At 52.7% G+C, this 17106-nt stretch overlaps 1 protein-coding gene across 4 annotated transcripts in view; it reads left to right on the forward strand.

Annotated features, from left to right (window-relative positions):
• TACC2 (transforming acidic coiled-coil containing protein 2) overlaps nt 1–17106 on the forward strand; it is a 201522-nt gene that overhangs the window by 63956 nt on the left and 120460 nt on the right. Inside the window, exon 1 of one of the 4 annotated variants that reach the window (XM_047825488.1) lies at nt 10926–11233. The exons of the other annotated variants lie outside the window; for them this stretch is intronic. The gene's annotated coding sequence lies outside the window, so the exon portion shown is untranslated. Of the gene's footprint in view, nt 1–10925; nt 11234–17106 lie in introns of those variants that run through there. 4 annotated transcript variants of the gene reach the window in all.

The following is a 17106-nucleotide window of genomic DNA, read 5'->3' on the forward strand; positions in this document are numbered from 1 at the left end:
CTCTAGGCCAGACGGCCTTTCCGGGCCACCTGGGAAGCCAGCTCCTCTGGGTAGCAGGGATGCTCAGCCTTTGAGACAGGCACCGCCTCACGCCTGGCTCAGAGATTCATAGTCACGAAATATCACAACCGGAAGGACTGCCGGACCTTCAGCTCCCTTGTTTTACAGTCGAGACGCTTAAGACCCAGAGAAGGTGTGTGACTTCCCTAAGGGCACACAGCTTGTCGGGGGGGCCACTGGTCCGACTTGTTTTGAATACGGTTCTTCTGGCCTCAAGACCATGCTCTTTGCAACCCCTGGCACTGGAGTGAGCAAGCATTGACTCTGCCAAGTGCAGCAAGCCACCCAGGTGAGCCTGGTACCAACGGATGTTCCAGATTGTTTTCTGCAGAGGGGTGGAAGTGGTGGGAAGTGATCTTGTCCTTGGATCACGTCTGAGAAAACCACATATGCCAGCTTACTTTAGCTTTTACTTGCAAAAACAAGTTACGTCGCGGCCTCTGTGTCCTGCTGGCTCTGGCTTTTCCTTCGCTTGTGGCCGGTGGCATTTGCAGGCAGATTGCAGAAAACCCGCTGCGCCACGCGAGCTGGAGGAACGCTCATGGATTCTCTAATTGGCCACAACTTGGGGAGCGTGCGGATGCTGATGGGGAGGGCAGTCTCGGGCGAGAGTTCTAGAGGAAGCTCTGTCGAAACTTGAGCTTCGTCTCCTTCTCGCTGACTGTGTCTGTGTGAGCAGTTTACTAGAAAACCCTCAGAGTGGTTTCTCTACAAGTTTTCTTTACAAACAGTTGGGCCCTGAGGTCTTGGGACGTAAAACCTTCTTAACGATCATTGCAGGGTTTAGTTTTGTTTTTGCACGAAGATAGGAAGCTTGTCTGGTAGAAACCGCCAGGCTCCGTGTGGAGTTGATGTTTATACCTCTTATTTTGTTCCTATTTTATCTTCGGCGGAGAGTAATTATTGGGTCCAGATGGCTCCCCATGGGGGGCACGTTTTGCTTTTCAGGAGCTCCCCTCACGTTCTGGGGTTGGGAGCTCTAACTGACCTGACGGGGGGAGGTGGTGACACTTTTTGGCTCCTTCCCCCAGTTCTGAAAAGCCATCGGCTCTACAAGTCCAGTGAAGGATATTCTGTGCCTTCCCTTCTAAATCTCTTCTCGTTTGACATAAAAATGTGGAGAAAGGTGTAAATATATACAGAGGCAGATCCAGACTTTACAGGTTTGAGGCAGGAACTTCAGCGCGGCTCAGAGATGCTGAGCAGAATCACAAGCCCTTGTCCCCAGGGTGACCCTCTGCCTCCCCCTCCCCCTCCTCATCAGCCCTCTCGGGACCACTTTCCTGTTCAAGACCAAATGTGGGGCTTGTGAAGCTCTCTCAACCCCCCAGCTCTGCAGGAGTCCCTCCCTCCTACCCCCTACCCAAGCATCAACAGTCTTTTCTGTAACCTGACCACGATTTTAAGACCGGGACAAATAGATTACAGTTTCCCATATAGGAGTTCATCCTTTACGGAAGAGCGTGGGTGTCTGAGCCAGACGGACCTGGGTTCAAATCTGGCACTTATTTGGGACGGGGACTCAGGGACTCAGTCGGGTTGCTGAATCACTTGAAACCTCAGTTTCCTCATCTATAAAATGGTTATGAAGTTAGTCCCTACCTCTCAAGGATTCAGCGGGATAGTGAGTGGGAAGTGCTTGCTCGGGGCTGGCCCTTTTAAGAGTGAGCGACAAGGTGTGGGCCTGGTCTTATTTTTTTAGCACAGTAGGCTGCGCATAGTAGGCCCTCAACGGATGTTTGTAGATCGATTGTATCCTGTCCAGCGGGTAGATGGTGTGTCTACATCCCTCGAAAGCTATCTGTTGACAAGGTTAGTTCCACTAAACAACAAAATCACGGTGGCGATAAGCCATTCGCTCGTGCCTTTATTCCCTCCCTCCAGCCGAGGGCCTCCTACATAGAGGTCCTGTGCTAGGCGATGGGGGGCAGGGACTCTCATCCTCGGCACCATCGACGTCGGGGCCTGGGTAGTTGTTGCGGAGGGCCATCCTGCACCCGGTAGGATATTTAAGCAGCACTAGATGCCAGAAACATCTTCCAAGTCAGACGATGGAAAATGTCCCCAGCTAACTGCCAAATGTCCCCCAGTGGGCAAGGCTGGCCCCAGAGAACCACTGCTCTAGGGCTGTGCTCTTCCCAATGTGGCTCCCTAAACTCACAGCCTCAGCATCACCCAGGAGCCTGTTGGACAGGCAGAAACTCTCAGGTCCTACCCCAGGCCTGCTGAGTCAGAATCAGCATCATACAAGGTGTTGGGTGACTTATTCACACATCAGAGTTCAAGACGCTGCTAAGTTCACGGGCCGCCCTGCGAGTGGCAAGGATCTAGGGCACTGGCTTCAACCTTGGCTGCACACAGAAATCTCCTAGAGAGCTGTAAAAAATATTGATGCTTGGGTGGGGCTCCCAGAGTTTCTGATTTAATCGATATAGGGGTGTGGCTGGGGCACAGGGCACTTTGAGAGTTCCCCAGGTGATTCGATTGTGTGGCAAAGTTTGAGAACCTTTGAGCTGGTCTAAGGAGTATAGAGACCAATCAAAGACTCGGGCTGCAGATGCTGATGTTGTCTGGGGGGGAAAATGAGACATCTGTGTAGACTGAACCGCACCCTGTAACCACCCCTCACTCCCAGCCCTCCGGGCCCTCACAACACCACAGCTGTTCATCAAATGTCTTATTTTTTAACCATTATGCCGATATCACACCGATACTGGACTCTGACTCCTGAAGAAGATTACTTTTCTGCCCAGGAAGACAGTCTAGCAGGCAAAGCTTTCCTTCCCATTTGGTCAGTGACTCACACAAAATTAGGACAAGGCCAAGTTCAAATGCGGGCCGAGCTGAGCACAGGTTCTGGCAACGTGGGTTTTGTGTGCACTCAAGGAAAATTCCAAGGCCCTGTCTAGAAATTCTCGACGAGGTCAAGGAGTCCTGTGGAAAGCTGCCCCATACATTTCCTGCACGTCTTTTGAGTTCAGACTGACATTTCATTTTAGCATGGGCGGAGGTAATGGCTGAATTTTTTGTAGGCCTTACAAATATTTCTCTCCGCCCATACAGCTAAGTTTTGATGGGTTGCAGTTCAGGAATGTACCTCGCCGCTTGGACAGCCCTTTGTGGAATGCGAGGACTTCTCTGAGAAGCCCAGAGCTGTGATTCCTTCTAGAAAAAACTGACAAACAAATAACAACGACAGAACTTCCTCAGAGTTCACTATGAAGTACATCTTATTCTATTAGCATGATGGCTGAACTCACATGACAGGGCCGGGCACTGGTCCTGGGTTCCTCATGGCATATTTTCAGCTGACAGGTTCAGAGCATATACAAGTAACTTAGGGATGCCTGGCTGGGTGGCTCAGTTTGTTAAGCCTCCGACTTCAGCTCAGGTCATGATCTCACGGTTCATGGGTTCAAGCCCAGTGCCAGGCTCTGTGCTGACAGCTCAGAGCCGGGAACCTGCTTCAGATTCTGTGTCTTCCTCTCTCTCTCTGCCCCTCCCCTGGTCGCACTCTGTCTCTGTCTCAAAAATAAATTAAAAAAATTTTTTTTTAAATAACTTGAAGCTTAGCTCTTGGTCAGTGTGGACTGGTTAGGGGTTTGGGTTCATAAACACACAGCCTGTGTGTGAACGTAGTTCTGCTGGATGCCAGCTGGGATAGAGACCCCCAGGTCCGTTTTCTCCTTTGTCAGCTAAGGACAATAGCCACAAAGCCTCATAGGAGCATTAAAGGAGAGAAGAGACAAAAGCCACTTAGCAGAGTGCCAGCTGGGTAGCAAAATGCTCGCAAATGTTAACGAGTACTATAGTTTTAAAAAAGTTTTTCAGCTGCCTTTTTGGTTTCCTTTATCTGATTGTTGAGTGGGGAAGGCGGAGAGCAAGCCGTCACGTGGGGGGTATCTTTGCCACCTTTCCCAGCTGGCAGCTGAGGGGATCACCTGTTAGGTGAGCGTGCTTTTTTGGGTTGGGTCTCTGGTGGCCGGGGGAAGCCTTGAGATCTGTCTTGCTGCAGAAGAAGGACATTAAGGTGCCGTGAGGTCCTAGCTGGAAAGGCTGAGGGAGGCTGGTCCTGGGGGAGGGGACCCTTCTGCCAGGAGAGGGGGAAGGTGGCAGGGATGAGCCCTGGGCCGACAGTCAGCACAGCAGGGACAAAGCCCGTGCAGGGGCAGCACTGGGGGAGACTAGGTTTTCTGCCCGCAAGCCGACCACCCTCTGGTTCAAGAGACAGCACACAGGCATTAGAAGACAAAAACAGCTCAAGGCCCTAGTCATCTTTGCCTTTCGTTTGGCAATTGATGTAGGTGGCCACCAGCCCGGATCCCGAAGGTATTCTCCGCGAGGCAGGGGGTTTGTCACTTCTGTCCACGCCTGTCTGCCAGCACTTAGGAGGACCTAACCCATTGAAGGTGCTCAAGAAATCTTTGTTGAATGAGCTAATAGACTTCGTTATCACAAAACGTTCCTCGGTAGATTCAAGAATAGGTTTCATGCTCACTACCTGGAGCATTCTATGTTTCTTCTCCTGCCCCCTTTCCTTCTTTTCTTAGCTCAACATTTCAGCAATGTCATTTAGTGATGTACCACCTTGAAGACTTACCTTATCTATAGACCACTCGTATCACTATCTGCTTACTGTTTGTCTTCCTACTGCTCCATTTGTATTTCCTTGTATTATTTTGTTCTGTCCCGGGGAATCTCTGGGAAGTTAGAGGTTTGGTGTGCTAATTACGTTTCTTTCGTAATATGCTTTAAGTGCATAACTATTAAAATATCCCCAGAGGAGTAATCTTAATACGGTAACACCTTTTTATACTCTACAACTCACCTTAAGTATTCCCTCTTCTGGAAAATCTCCCCGGACCTCTTGCAGGGCTGATGAAATATTCCCTTTTTGCCCCTATCGTGTAGTAGCCATTCCCTCGTCTGACCTTAGGAGTGAGCACAGAGACCTTGCACGGGGCCCCAACATAGCAGGTACTCAATAAGTGATTTTGATGGGCTGAATGAAACTCCTTGAGTGCATCCAAGTTTACAACGTCTGGCTACACGTAGGTGCCCCGACCAGAGGCCCTGTTATTCCATGAGGACAACATTCGGGGGCTCAGTGTTCCTGAGCTCCTATTCGGGTGCCCGCCAGCAAGTCAGATACATGAACTTCCATTGAGACCCACACCCCCAGCAAAGAGCGAGTGTGTTCTCTGTGCAGGGAGATACCACGTACTCCCCATTGGTTAACCAGCCAGCCCTGTGTATTTCTAGTGTCCTGCCTTATTTCCCAGATTTCTCCGCGTATCCGATTGTGGCATTGGCAGTCCAGGGGGGGCCCTTGGTCCAGTGGGGCAGAAGCAAGTCTTGGGATAGAATGGAAGTTCCTTTCAGCCTACTGAAATAACTTCAGTTGTATTTACTGACGTAACCTCTACACCCCACGTGGGGCTTGAACTCACAACCCCAACCGAGCTCAAGAGTTGTATGCTCTTCCCAGTGAACCAGCCAGGTGCCCGTAAAAAATGACTCCTAGTATATGCACTGTACCCTCTCCTTCTTCAGGCACAAATGCCAGTTACCCCTGGGGTCGGTTGGTGTTCCTGGTTCCACGCTCCTGCTTCTTGCCTCTCCAGCTTGAGCCTATCTTTCCAGGCAGGGTCCTGCCTTATACGGTTTTGTCCCCCCCGTGGACACCCGGGACAGTGATTGCAGATGCTCAGGGAATATTTTATTAGTTTGCAGGTATTTTTGTGTCGGGCAAGTTTGGGCACAGGTTTCTAGCCTGGCTCCCCATGTTCGTGTGGCTTGTCACTTCTCAGCCACAGCAAAATACCGTTGCCACAACAGAATATTAAAGGAAACTGCAAACAGGTAGCCAAACCTTCTTTAGTGGACAGGGCAGGGGTGTTTCCTAGGCACCAATTTGCCTTTTGTAGTCCAGAAGTCTCCCTTGGCAAATGGTCTTTCATTTGCTTTATTGTGGCTTGCCATCCCTTTCTGCAGCCTTAGGTTTGGTATCTACCAAATGAGCACTTCTCAACATCACTGAAGTTGATCGTTCCGTCAGGATGCTTTTCAGGATGCAAGTAACAGATGGCCCGATACAAGAAAACCTCGGCCATAATAGGTCCATCCCCTCGCCTGCAGGGAGTCCAGAGGCAGGGCACTGTTAAGGTCGAGTAATTCATTAGCTCATTTCATCTCCCCTTCTACCCACATGTGGTCCGTTGGCTGATGTCCTCCTGGTCACCGTTTCAAGCTGGCTGCGGCAACACCAAGCATGAGCCCTCGAGACCACGTCAAGAGTCAGGAGGACATCTGGGTGGGAGATACACCATCTTGCGTCTTCTCTGAAGACTCAGGACAGTGTCTCCATAAGCCCAGCTGACTTCCCTTTCTGTCTCACTGGCCGAGGGTCACATGTCACGTGTGTCACGATTATTGGAACATAAGCAAGTCCGTAAATAGGGAGAGGGAACCTCACTTTTGGAGACCACCAGTGACCCGCGCCGCCAAACTTTGCTTCAGAGTTTCTCGCAGTGTGGTTTGGAAAGCGTCTCTGCCCAGAACATGCTTGCTAACATGCACATTCTTGAGCCCCGCCCCCTTCCCTGACCTGCTGAACCAGAATCTCTGGGAGCATTTTAACAATAGTCCAGTGAGTCTCACGGGCACTGAGTTTCAGACGATAGGTCTGGTGTTTGTGGTGGTCTCATTGACAGACCGTAGGCAATCCTTCGGCAATGCTGATCCCTTTGCGGGGAGGCCGAGAGAGCAAAAGGAAGGAAGAGTTAGGCTTCAAAATTTCCCTTCCCAGTCCTTGCCTTTTGGAGATTCAAACAGAAATATTAACTGATGCAGGGGCCCCTGGGTGGCTCAGTCGGTTGAGCATCCGACTTCAGCTCAGGTCATGATCTCGCGGTCCGTGAGTTCGAGCCCCGCGTCGGGCTCTGTGCTGACAGCTCGGAGCCCGGAGCCTGTTTCGGATTCTGCGTCTCCTTCTCTCTCTGCCCCTTCCTCACTCATGCTCTGTCTCTCTGTCTCTCAAAAATGAATAAATGTTAAAAAAATTTTTTTAAAAAGAAATATTAACAGATGCAATGTTGATATCTAGGATTTGCTTCGAAAATAATCTGGGTAGCAACGGGGAAGTGAGCATGGGAACAAAACAGCAATGGCCATGACTTGATAATACTGAAATCGGGTAAGATACATATCATTATACCGTTCTACTTACATTTAAAAAAAAAAAAATCTCCTTCCGGGAAACCTGCCCAGTCCCGGTGCAGCCTTTGACCTTGGGTGTCACTCTCCTTCTTGAGACTCAGGTGGGATGCCAGGATTCCAAAAGCAATGGTTCTTTTCTATAAAGCAGTGTTGGCACATTTTATCCCCCCCACCCCTGCCCCCCAGCTTCTCTCCAAACGAACCTTCTCTCCAAACAAAATCTTGTGTGGAACCCAAAGATAATGACAAATAACAGTGGGAGAGCTCTGGTCATAGGTACTATGGGTGCCTCCCGGGCAGCCTTTAAGGTAACCCCAGAAACACTAGAAGAGAGATTAGCAGCGGCTGCACTGCAGCAGCCGAAACAGTGCTGAAAACACTCATACAGACAGCATTTCTGCGGAGGCCTTGGCCCTGTACTTAGACCCAAGAAATCCTTCGGATGTGAAGATTCAGTCCTGGATGCAGTTACTAAGGCACGTGCTTCCTGCCTGCGATTCCATCTTTTTCTATAGTCTCCGGGTATCCCAAGGCCCAAGGCACAAGCACACATCTTTCCTCCTCTGTACCAGCAGGAGGAGACAGGGAGTGCACGTTCACCATAGCTTCAGCTTTGCGGGCTGGGCAGCATGTCTGGCTGTGGCTGGGACCAGAACCGTGTGGGCCGGCTGAGAATTTCTGGTGTGGGTCAACTCCATTGGGTGGTGGGATTTGAATCTCAATTTCCTGTGATATACAGAGCTCTTGACTTCATCTTTTTTTTTAATGTTTATTTATTTATTTTAAGAGAGAGAGAGAGTGGGGGAGGGGCAGAGACAGAAGGAGAGAGAGAGAGAGAGAGAGAGAGAGAATGAATCCCAAGCAGGCTCCACACTGTCAGCACCAAGCCTGATGCGGGGCTCAATCTCATGACTGTGAGGTCATAACCTGAGCTGAAATCAAGAGCCTGAAATCAAGTTGGCTCAACCGACTAAGCCACCCAGGCTCCCCTTGACTTCATCTTCTTTTTTAAAAAAAAATTTTAATGTTTGTTTTTGAGAGAGAGCACAAGCAGGGGAGGGGAAGAAAGAGAGGGAGACACACGACCCAAAGCAGGCTCCAGGCTCTGAGCTGTCAGCACAGAGCCCGATGCAGGGCTCGAACCCACAAACTGCGAGATCATGACCTGAGCCAAAGTCGGACGCTTAAGTGACTGAGCCACCCAGGTGCCCTTTTGACTTCGTCTTCTAATGAGTATATCCTACACTGGACCATGGCTCTGTCTGGCTGCCGGCTGCCTAACACCACAGCACTGTTTGAGCGTGGAGATGCCTTGGAGGAGTGCTAGGGACAAGCCTTGCTCAGCCAGAGTGATCTCCTGCAGTGAGTAATGTTAGACGCTAGAAACATTCCTAGAATTCAAGATACTTTCATAAAATCCTTCAACAAAGAGTAAATCACAATAACAACCAGATACCTACCGCCTTGGTTTCCTATTGCTGTTGTAATAAATTACCACAAAATTAGTGGCTTAAGACAATATAAATTTATTTTCTTACAGTTCTGCAGGTAAAAACGTCTGACACGGGTCTTAGCTGCATTCAAATTACGGTGTCTGTAGGCGTGTGTTCCTTTCTGGAAGCCTAGGGAAAAATCTACTTCCTTGCTTTTCTGCAACCACATCCATTGGCTCACGGTGCCCTTCAAAGCTAGCATAGCATCTTCGTGTCTGTCTGTCTGTGCTTCCATTGTCACCCTTCTTTCCCTGACCTCTCTTCTTCCCCCCTCCTTCACTTCCAAGGACCCTTGTGATTACTTGGGGTTCACCTGGATAATCTAGGATAATCTCCCTATTTTAAGGTCTGGTGATTAGCGACCTTAATTCCATCTACAATCTTAATTCCCCTTTGCCATGTAAATTCACGTATTCATAGACCGTGGGGCTTAAGATGTGGACATTCTCAGTGCAGGGACATCAGTTGGCTGACCACACCAGTGGGTTTTCAAAGCCCAGTGGTATCTTCCTTTGTCATGAAAGAGATGCATCCAGCAGGTTTCACGTGGAAGGGACAGCTCCTCAAATTCGTCTTAGCTCTTTGCCTAATTGGAATGCTTGAGCTTAACAAGGTAGAGAGTGGGGTTTTTTGTTTGTTTGTTTTGCCATAAATGGGTATGACCTGGAATTAAGGCACAAGGACACAGAAGACTGGGCATTACAATTCCCGCTTTTCCAATAGTGGATGGTATACACTGAAACAAATTAGAAGATTTTGGTCTCGGTTACCACATTTGTGAAATGGGTACATTAATACCCATTGTGAACAAGGAGTCTATTTAAAATTTTGTTTGTTCACTTATTTATTTTGAAAGAGAGAGTGTGAGCAGGGGAGGAGCAGAGAGAGAGGGAGACAGAGAATCCCAAGCAGGCTCCGCGCTGTCAGCCTAGAGCCCCACAAGGGGCTCCATCCCACAAACCGTGAGATCATAACCTGAGCCAAAAACAAGAGTCAGACACTTAACGGACTGAGACACCTGGGTGCCACCTAGGTGTCTGTAACAAGGAATCGATTTAAATTTCCATCAGAAATGTGGCTCTTAGAAGCATGGTGTTAAAATTTTTTTTTTTTTTTTTTTAGTGGAAGGTGATAAAAGTCTATTTCTTTATTCTACATGGAATTCTCATTCAGGGCCATCAAGCCTTGGGCATCTGTTTGTTTGTTTGTTTGTTTCTTTTTTCAATATATGATATTTATTGTCCAATTGGTTTCCATACAACCCCAGTGCTCATCCCAAAGGGCATCTGTTTCTTTAAGAGGAGGAAAGGAAGCGTTGAGTCATTTGTGAGTCTCTTGCCCTTTGGTCCCTGCATATGAAATATAGCAATGCTTTCTTGAAACTGAACTTAAAATAGGAAGCTTGGCATCCACATATAGCCACAGACTCTTAATTCTTTTCCTTCTTTCTGCCTCGCTGCAGAAATAGCCAGAGGAAGGGTGAGCCTTCAGGGCGGTACAGGCAGGTAAGCGCCACTTCTGGGTATGAGGTCGAGGTTAGCGCAGGAGTTGCTCTGGGGCCCTATAAGGGAAAAAAATTACAACCAACAAGTCGCAAATGGAAACACAGGCTCCCTGGAAATACCGGGAAGCGGCTTGGCTTTAGTCTCTGCCTACTTCGGAGGGCAACCGCCCAGGAGAAGGCAATCAAGTTTGGCAAACTGTAGAGCACAGTGCACTCTAAAGCATCTGTGGTCGGGCAGGGTTATTCGGTCTCCGCAGATGAAAAAAGAAGAGCCAGAATTTGGCTCCAAGGAACAAGCGAGGCACCATTTCATCCCCACCTTCTTTTTCCGGGGCCTGCTCCCGGCTCCCCAGCTGTGTGCCGATCGCAGGGTTGGGACCCAGGGCCCGCCCTTGGCCTCAGGCATTTCGCACGGTGCCTTCCCCGCCTTTGCCAGGCGTAGTGGAAAGCGCCGTGGAAAAACTCAGACCCGTAACAAGTGGTCATGACTCAAAGGCTCCTGGAAGTAGCCTGCGGTGCGTTCGGGAGCCGCGTCCGGGCCGCGCCGCGTCCGTCCGGCTGCGCCCGTCCCCCGCTCGCTCTGCGGCCGCCGGGGCCCCGGGGCTCCCGGGCGCGCCGCCGCCGGCCCCGCGCATTCCTGGCCCGGGAGGAGAGCGCGGCGGGCGCCCTGCGCGAGCAGCTGGCCGCGCGCGGGCCGCTCGGAGCGCCGAGAGCTGGGGGAGGAGCCTGGGCCGGCCGCCGCCGCGCTCCCAGTCATTGGCCTTTTGTGCTGCAACTTTGCCCGACCCTCGGGGGGCCGCGCCGCCCCCGCGCCCGCCCCGCGCCGTTGCCCCGGGAAAGTTTGCGTCGCCGGGCCGGGCCGTGGGGACTCCGCGCGCCGCCGCTCGGCTCGGGAAAGTCAGCCGCGTCCCCGAAGGAAGGCGACTCCGCGCGAGTCATCCGCGATCGCCCCGGGCGGGTAAGTGCGCCGCGGCCACGGGCGGGCGCCCGGGGTCAGGGAGGAGACGGGCGTCCCCAGGACCTTGGCCGCCAGACAAAGGCGTGCTGGAAGTGGTAGCCGAAGCTCGCCCCGCTTTCCCCAGGAGGCACTGGCTGCGGGCAGGAAAGAGGCGAAGCACGCATTTGTGGCCCCTGCTGGCAGAGGAGTGTGTCTGCGGGGCGGCCGGCGGGTCCCGGGAGTGTGCCCGGGAGGCTCGCTCCGGCGCTGAGACCGCTCGGGGTGCGCGCCCGCGGCCGGGGTCCCCGCCCAGGGTCGAGGTCTCCGCCCGCGGTCGGAGTGCGCGCGCGTGGCCGGGTCCTCGCCCGCGGTTGGGGTGCGTGCCCGGGGCCGCGGTTCCCGCCCATAGGTGGAGTCCCCGCTTGCAGTTGGGGTCCGGGACCGGGGTCAGCGCCCGCAGTGGGGTCCCCGCCGGGAGGGGTCCCCGCGGGGGCTCCTCCCGAGTTCGAGCGGTGCCACCCGGTCGCGCGGGGTCACCCCCGGCGGGCCACGGCGGCGCGTGGATTAGCCATAAAACTGCACTGCATTTCCTCCGAGTTGGGGACTTTTAAATTCTCGAATAGTTACGTCAGCGGGGCCGAGCGCACTTCAGGGCTCCGGCGAACACGTGACCCGCGGAGCTTCCCTCGGGCGTCCTTGACTCCCGGGCCCCCGCGGCGTGAGTCTTCCTTGGCCTCTGGACGTCCTCGAAAGGCGACTTCGAGAGTCCTGATTCCCCGCACTGGCCGAGGGCGCTTTCTGCAGCACGCTGTTGCCTTGGAGCTCAGGCCGTGTTCGTTGTCCTTCTCAGTGGTGGTCTCTCCTTAAAATGGCATCATCATCGTCATCGTCAGAGGGTTATCCTTGTTGTTCTTATCTGCTAGCTCTGCCAGATGCTGGGACAGGACCTTGTGGCCATGGGTTAAATACAACCGAGATAGTGCGAGAAAGGGTGACTCCAGGCAAGGGTGGACTGGGGAGGTGGAAATAGGAGCTCAGTGTCAGGAAGGGCCCCCCAGGGGGCTCGGTTGCCGCTGAGACAGTGTGCAGGGGTGGGGGGTGAGGTTTACCACCGTCCCAAGCCTCTTACCAGCCCCGTACTGGAGATTCAAGGGTCCTGGTGCTGTTTTCTGTCTTATGCCAGAAGAGGGCGGAGATTTGTTAGAAGGCAAAGAACTCTGTGTTCTTCTTTCTCTGGGATTCTCTATGAGGCCACATTTCAAAAGCTGTTTTCATTGTAGTATTTGGAAGTGACTTTGGAAATGTCTGGGGCCATGTCCCGAGGCTGGGTTTCATCTGTGGTTTCGTCCATTCCTAATCACTTAACATGTTTCAGAGTCGAGTCTTCACGATTGTTTTCAGGGGCCCTGTTGAAGTTGGTGTAGCTGGAACTGGAAGGAAGGGTTTGCTGGGGATTGGGGAGTGGACTACGACAGTGAACTTTGATCAGGAGCTCAGGCTGTGAGGTCTTGGAGAGAACAGGACCGGTTGTGCTGTGCAGGTGAGTCCCCTGGGGCTCCTGCTCACAGGCTCTGCCCTGGGCTCAGGCATTCTCCTCGGAGGAGAGCGGGAGCAGGAAATAGGTCAGGAGCTGCCCTCCTTGTGTAGATGCCACGGCCGGACTCTCGGGTGCCCGGTGCGTCCTGTTCGTCTCGTGCATTGTTGCTAGTCCCTCATTGCAAGTTACTTGCCGAGCCTCAGGTAGGCCAGGCACCCTAGAGCCCGACCCACCACAGGCTTCACCCGCTTATGGAGATCCACTGAGCAAATGCGCCCCGTCTGGGAAACCTGGACAGAAGCTGCTCCCGGTCCCTCTGTTCACCTCCTTCCTCTTTGTCTCTAAGTTTGAGCCCTTAACATTGATTATAGCTGGAGGAAAACTGGATGATCCAAGCTGCATTTTACAGGTGCCCAAAGGGAAAGTCGGACAAGTCCAGAGTCACATGCAAAGGTGGGACTCAAACCCAGGACCCCAGACACCTGGCGTGGTGTGCCTTCAGCCAAGTCCTGCGGCCTCTTTGGTCTCATCCTGCTTTGTACTGTGGTTATTTATGTTTGTCATTTCTATGGAGACAGACACTACTCGAGGGAGGACCTACCTAGTTTGTAGTACACCCTGCAGGAGTGACACGGGCCTGGAAAGGGGGGGGGGGGTCAGTGGTGGTTGAAGTGAGTAAGACACAGCCCCTGCTTTCAAGGAGCAGTGTGTGTGTGAGAGAGAGATACTCCTGAACATACACCCGCTGGTCAGGCTTTACGAGGAGGCTAGTGCCCAGTAGGGGATGTCTGGAAATGTACGAGGGTGTTTTGCTTGTCACTGTGACCAGAGAGGCCACCACTGATATCTCTCTGGTGAGGGTCTGGGATGCTGTGCATGGGATATTCCTGTACAACCAAAAACTGTCTCGTCCACAATGCCAATAGCACCCCCTAGAGAGGACCCTGCAAGGGTCAAGGGTTTGGGGAATTGGGAGAGACCAATTCTACTAGAAGATGCATGATGGGGGTCTATGGGCTTTTGAGGCCCCAGGCTGCAGGTGTAGATGAGGCTGGGAGAGACCGAGGGCTGAGTTTAGAGCACGTGTGTGTGTGTGTGTGTGTGTGTGTGTGTGTGTTTTCTTTGGAGGTTCAGTTCCACAGCCAAAAGCAAATGGTTCGTGGATGAACTGTGGTTTGGGTTTATAGGCCCTGGTACCTTTTGCTCAATCAGGAGAAGGTCTAGGAGGCTGGTGATCGAGTCTCTGACTCTCCCCTCGCAGAGGAGCAAAGCGAAGAAGGAGAAGGCTGCAGAACTGGGTGCCCTGGTCTCGCCCACTGTGACGCATGTGAAATCTGGCTCGGTGGCTGGGTTTTGTCTCCCTGTCCCTCACCGAGGTCACGGTCCTTTGTCTATAACCTCGATAATCATTTCCACAGCAACTCACTGGGATGACAGAGCGGCCCAAGGGTTACGGAACCGTTCAGGACAAAGGAAAAGGCATGAAAAAAAGAAGACCCGGGGAAACAAAGCTCCCAGTTTAGAGACTGAGCTCCTATATTTGAGTCTCTGCCCCACTCTTGCCAACAGTGTGCCCTCGGGGAGGTCACTAACCGTTTCTGAGTCCCCATTTCCGTCTCCTCGTGGTGGGGACACATACCCCTGCCCGCCTGGCTCCATGGAACTGTGGGGGCAAGTGCCATCATGTGTCCGCAAATACCCGGCAAACTGTGACGTGCTGTGCAAACAGGAATTCCTGGTTCTGTTTCTCACCTGGTTATGATTCAGTCCCTAATACCTCCAAGAGCTGATTTTTATTGTTATTATTTTTATTTTATTTATTTTTTAAAGGTTTATTTATTTGAGAGGGAGGAGAGAGAGAGGGAGCGGGCGAGCACAAGCGATGAAGGGGCAGAGGGAGGGAGAGAGAATATCAAGCAGGCTGTGCGATGTCAGCACGGAGCCCGTGGTGAGGCTTGAGCCCACGAATTGTGAGATCGCGACCTAAGCCACAATCAAGAGCCGATGCTCAACCGACTGAGCCATGCAGGCTGCCCTCCGAGAGCTTAGTTTTACTCTTAGGATTTTTAGGTGGGAATGAGACGGTGTGCTAGTCAATATCGTTCTCTTATTTGGAAGCCGCTCCGCTAGCCTCCGGTTTTGTCTGTCCTCCCGTTTCATTGGTCATTTCTATTTTGCCCAGAAAACAAGTAAAAATAACAGAATAGGAAACTCACTTCAGCTCTACCCACAGAGAGCAAATCTGGGGAGAAAAATGGAAAGAAAAAGCAGCTGCTGCATGGGCTCATATGCAGGTGTGGCTGTTTCCAGCCACCCTCATCCCTTTCCCTGTGCACCTGTGGCCACGTGGGCCCCACCCCCCACCCCCTGCCATCTGTGTCATTTACAGCCATGGCTTCTGGCCAGCAGTCCCAGCTTCCAGCTCCCGAGGGCAGGGGCTTGGTTCACATCACGATGGTTCCCCCAACGGGAGCCCCGTTCCAAAGAGAAGAGGCTGTAAGATGTTGGCTCGTGTCGGCATCAGGAACATCTTCTCCTTCCATCTTTTATCCTTCTGACTCTCGGCTTCCCATGGCTGCCTGCCCTCCAGCTGCCTCCTTCCTGCTAAAAAAGGAGAAGGTTCGGTATCTTGCGTGTGCCTTCAATGCAGCTCGCCCAGGAACCTGCATTCGACAGCTCCCTGCGTCGAGCTCCCAGGGTATCTGGCGGTCAGCCATGTGCCAGGGTCTCCCTCATCGAGGGCTGACCAGACCCCGCCTCATGTCTCCCGCCCTCCCCTCTGGAACTGCGGGTAGATGCCTTTGTTCCTTGCAGAGGGTCTAGGCTTCACTGCATTCTGTGTGCGTAGGGAGAGCTGTCCCGGGTATTTGTGCTACTTGTGTGGTTTTGGAACCAGGGGGAAAGCAATCCGTGACCGTCAGAAGAAACTGAGGATTCAGCAAGGTTTACAAACACCAACAGGTAAACTTTGGCCTTGTCTGTGTAAAAACACTCAAGGCATTCGTTCAAACTCCGGCGTGCGAGCTGAGATGCCCGCTCTTACGCTCGAAGAGGTTAGAGAGGAAGCCGGCCCTGGTCTGAATTAAGTGGCAGCGGGGGCACTCTGGTGGCAGCGGCTGATAACATCTCTCTGTTATTGCTACTTTGCATGCAAACATATCGTCAGCAAATATCTATTGAGCCCCTGTGATGTGATTGACACCATGCTTTACACATGCTTCGTGCTCTTATGTCTTTCAACAATCTTTTCAAGTTATACAGTTTGTCCCCATTTCACAGGGTCAGAGACTGAGGCTCCAAGACGTTAACAAACTTGCCCAGGGCCAACATGGCTAGTAAATGGCAGAGCTGGACTCAGGCTCGGATCTACCCTCTCCAGAGCCTGGGCCGTCTGGTACTCAGACTCGCTACCCACCTACCCGCCCTGTGGACGAGTCCGTTTGATTTCTGTGCCAGTGTTTCGGTGGAAATGAGTTCGGCTCCATGCACTGGCTTTCGGGAGAAGTAGGCACCCGGGGCCAGGATCTTGACCCCAGAAGTGCTGGCCCGTTTGGCAGGTGTCTTGTCTCGGCCTTGTCCCTTTGATTCGGGGGACAACTGCATCATCACTCCCCTGAGCGTGTGGCTTTTCCCGGCACCTGGGTGGGATAAGTTCATTGTCCCTTGAAAAGAACAGTGGGCACCGCCTCCTTGCCTCGTCCTCCTGGAATGACTTCCTCCCCTTTGGCTTGTCATCAACCCCCGTTCTTGCGCCCATTAACCCCAAGGGGTGTGGGAATGGCAGCCCGATTTTAAGGCATGATTAAGTTGTAGACGAGAAAAACGTCTCCTTCCGCACCTCCTCCCTACCACCAGGCCTCCTGGGAGCTGGAGCCCTGAGTCACCAGGTCACCCCCTCCCTCCCGTCCTTAAGTCCTAACCAGGAACCTGGCCCCTGGCCAACGGGGCACTGTCCAGGCCTTCCCCCAAGCCAGGCCAGGGGCTGAACCTCTGGAGCCTCAGGGTTTGCAGGTCAGAAAATCACTGGGCTGGAAGGGAGCAGAGACGACGAACTGTCCAAACCTCCTCTTCTGGAGGGGGCGCCCACAGCCCGAGGAGGGAAAGGGTTCGCCCAGCTCGCCTGTGCCGGCTGCTCACCTGTTTTCCTGGGGGAGGCAGACCCCGCCCGGCAGCTTCCCCCGTCACTGTTCACGGCTCATCCTGGAGAGAGATGCTGCTTGGGGCCGCGTGACCCGTCTGCCCGCGAGGCCTGGGGTCAGAGCAACCAGGATGGTGCTCGTCTCAGGGTGGCTTTGGGTAGAGTGACTTCCCTGCCCAGAGGCTCCATTTGCTCTTGGTGAAATGGGCTGTCGCGTTG

This window comes from Prionailurus viverrinus, chromosome D2 (genome assembly GCF_022837055.1).
Source record: "Prionailurus viverrinus isolate Anna chromosome D2, UM_Priviv_1.0, whole genome shotgun sequence".
NCBI classification, from domain to species: Eukaryota; Metazoa; Chordata; class Mammalia; order Carnivora; family Felidae; genus Prionailurus; species Prionailurus viverrinus.